The sequence below is a fragment of the Lissotriton vulgaris genome, chromosome 11, assembly GCF_964263255.1.
Source record: "Lissotriton vulgaris chromosome 11, aLisVul1.2, whole genome shotgun sequence".
Classification (NCBI taxonomy): Eukaryota; Metazoa; Chordata; class Amphibia; order Caudata; family Salamandridae; genus Lissotriton; species Lissotriton vulgaris.
Window position 1 is genome coordinate 689,756,813 of NC_141699.1, and position 3,734 is coordinate 689,760,546.

The window sequence follows — 3,734 nt, forward strand, 5'->3', positions numbered from 1 at the left end:
CCCCGTTATGTAGCAACAAATGAGGAATGAACCATTGCATATCTGTAGCAGGTGTGTTTGCATTTATTTTTTACATATTTACCACCAGCTTATGTTAGTGGTAATATCAATGTTTCCATTTTGTGATACATTTTGGCATATTAAAGACACAGTACAACCACTTCACACAATGTGGTTTTGCTGCTTACCTGTAAATTAGCATAGACATTTAAAGTTTGGGTAAAGACGAAGTTTTCACTGATGTCCATTTAGATGTTATTCTGTTGACAAATATTTTGTGCACAATTTAGTTCTCCGTTTCTTTATGTAAATTATTTATCCTACTGTAAATGCAATTTAAGGGTCAATTCGTTCTACGTTTCTGGGCCTAAAGTTTTTCTGCTCTTGCCCTAAAAACATTTTTGATTAGTAAAAATGCACAATTTTAACATCTGCTGGAACCTAAGGTTTTTAGTAGACCAGTAATGCCCAGGTTACTTACCGGTAATCTTCATTACTCTGAGTATAGTCTTCCTCACCACATGACTTACATAGTGAGCTTCAGCTCCACACCAGAACCCTCCAAAGCAAAAAGTTAGCCTCCCATGCCTCCCATCCCTTCCCAAGATGGCCGACCCATTACCACCTGACCTCTATAAGAGGCGGGCCGGCCCAACCATCAGCCTGAAACCACCAAGCACAAACATGAAGCCGATAGCCAGACAGGGAGGGAGGGATGGGAACTCATGTGGCGAGGAAGACTATACTCGGAGTAATGAAGATTACCGGTAAGTAACCGGGGCATTACCTCCTCGTTAGTCTTCCTCGCCACATGACTCACATAGTGAGCACATACCAAAGCCAAGCGGCTTCATGGAACACACAAGAACCAACAGACCAGAAGGGGATGACCACGAAAGAGGGCAAACCTAACAGATCAGTACGAGCAGAAGGACCACCCAGGAGAGAGGCAACCACGAGTAGGAGAACCAACCCGGGACCGAAGACACCGGGAAGGCCGAAAAACAAACCGGACCCCAGAGACACCAAGAGGCGCCAGGAAAACCGCCCCAACCGAAGGAAGGCAGAGAAAGGCACGGGACCGGACCGCACGGAACTAAAAAAGCAACAGCAACCAGGGCCAGAACAGAAACGAGCAGGCCCGACCAACACACCAGGGCAGCCCAACAGGCAGCACAAAGTGAGAGGGGAGCAAAAGGCCAAAGAGAGGAACCGAATGAACAGAGGACATCCCCACCACAGTGACCTAACAACAAAAAATCACCAGTGGAAAGAGACAACCAGGCCGCCCAATACAGCAACACCGCAAGGGCGACCAGAAAAACTGGGAAGCGGCACCAGAGCCATCCAACAGACAGGCAAGAGCCGGAAGAATGGAAAAGGGAGCTGAAAGAGACAGATTGGGGGACAAACCCCTGTCAAACAAAGGACCCCCGGAAGTGACCGCGACTCCAAGGAGAGAACCCAGGCAGGCACCCAGGAAAGGAGCCGAAAACGACACCAAGGGGACCCGGAGGAGAACCAACCAGGTAAAGGCGAAAAACAGAAAAAACCCACAGGCCCGCCCACGGCCAGAAGGGAGAAGAAGAGGCAGAAAGAAGCCAATCGGCCAGGCACTGGAACACCCCGCACAGGGACCAAGCAACCGTCCCAGGAAGAAACACAAGAAGGGAGCGAGCCGCCGAAGAGAGCACCCAGGCGGGCAAACAGACAACCAGCCCCAGCCCAGCGAGAAAAAGAAGAACCGACAGGCACAGGAGCGTGGCAGCAACACACCAAAAGGCGTGAAGGACAGAAGGGCAGGGCGAAGACGAGCCCGAGCCATGACAAAATACCCAGGGAGCCACCAGAGCCAACAGGAGCCGGGACCCCAAAACCAGGGTAAAGAAACGAGGACACATCCACACCGGAAGCGCAGGACCCCGCCAGGGAATCTCAAACCACCGCCGGAAACAAAAGCAGCCAGCAGGCAAAGGGACCCCAGGAAGCGCAAAGCCGGGAGCCCAAACGAGAAGGCCGAAGAGCCAAAAAAAACGGAGAACCAAAGGAAGCAGACAGGGCCAGACTGACCCAGGAGACTCCCGAACCAGGCACAAAGAGAGGCCCGACCCACAAACCACCGGAGGAGAGGCGATGAGAACATGAGCACCCAGGGCCAGAAAAGCCGCAGCCAAAATGACCCAGGCAAGGACAGCACCAATGCGCCAAAGAAACAAAAGGGGCGAACCCCGCACACACCCTGGGGTACGAGGCAGGGGACAAACGCACCACAGGGACCAACAATCTCCAGCAAGGCAGGGGAAAACCCCAGAGAAGCCAAGGAACGGCAAAATAGAAGCCAGACGCAAAAAATGACCATAGGGAAACCACCGACCCAGCACAGACCGGGAACCCAAGCATGGCCAGAGGAAGGCACCACCAACACACAGGCAGGAGGAACCCAGCACACCCAGGAGACAGAGCGGGAAGTCAAAAAAGGAAGAACGCACGCCCCACCAGAGGCAGGCGAAAAATTCCATGACCGACCAGGCAGGAACCACCCAAAGGAAGCAGAGCCACCAAAGGGCCAAAGCCCCAAGGGCAGCTTAGGCCCGGAAGAGAAGGATCGCAACAAAGACCCGACCCCCAGGGGGCAGGGAAAAGCACGGTGATAGCAGGAAACCGACAGGAAAAGGGAGCAAAAGCCGCCCGCCGAGACAGGGGGGGGCGGCAAAGCCACAGACCCCGACAATACAAGGAGAGCCCACCAGGAGCAGAAACAGTCAGCAAGAAAACACTGACGCAGCCCAGAGACGGACGGACAGACCCCAACTGCAGGAAGCCCACAACAGACAAGCCGTAGCCCACAGCCCCCGGAAAATCCCGGAGGACGGACAACAAGGAACCAACCAGGACCGACCCCACACAAAAACAGCAGGGACAGGAGTCCACAGGACAAAAGGACCACAGGCCCAAAGCCCGGAAGGTACTACAGCAAATCACGAAGCAGAGGCCCCACAACCCAACACCAAAGGCGCCGAACAACAAGCAACCCATAAATGCACCACACAAGGACACACTCAGAACAACGGCAGGGACAGAACCCCGGCCAGAGACCGGCGAGAACCACACAAGGCACGAGACATACCACCGAGCCAAAGCACCACGGACCCAAGCCAAACCAAGGAACCCTGCGAAAAGGCAGAGAGAGCAACCCAAAGGGAGACGCCAAACATGGAACGCCACACGAATATGCGTGTCAACACAGCGCAGGGACCATGCAAATCCTCACAGTATAGTTCGAATATGCGTGTCAACACAGCGCAGGGACCATGCAAATCCTCACAGTATAGTTCTAATATCAGGAAACGTGCCGCTGAAGCGAGCACTGAGGAAACACGGAACGCACAACGAATATGTGCGCCAACCACAGGCAAACTGGCAACCCCAGAGCCTCCAGGAGGCAGCCGAAGCGAACACGCCCCAAGAGCACCCGCCGAGTATGCGAACCACACACGAGGAAGAGGGCGCAAGGGGAGCCAGGCAAAGGAGCAGGTGAAACCACCGTCCGAAAATCAAACAGCGGGGGACATGGACACAGCACAAGCGGGACCCGAACCCAGGCCTGTGCATGAGCAAAGCTCCGAAAAACAGACGAACAGAGCAACCAAACCCAAAGGGACACTCTACACTGACCTCAGAAGGAAGAAAGGCAGAGAGAACCCGTAGGAGCAGAGCCCGTGACCACTAGGCCG

The 3,734-nt window shown here is 54.0% G+C and overlaps 1 non-coding gene across 1 annotated transcript; it reads right to left on the minus strand.

The window, feature by feature from the left end:
• Nucleotides 1–3,261: 3,261 nt before the first annotated feature.
• LOC147683336 (U6 spliceosomal RNA) lies at nucleotides 3,262–3,368 on the minus strand. Its single transcript, XR_015301096.1, has one exon. It is a non-coding gene; the product is annotated as a U6 spliceosomal RNA (small nuclear RNA).
• Nucleotides 3,369–3,734: the final 366 nt, after the last annotated feature.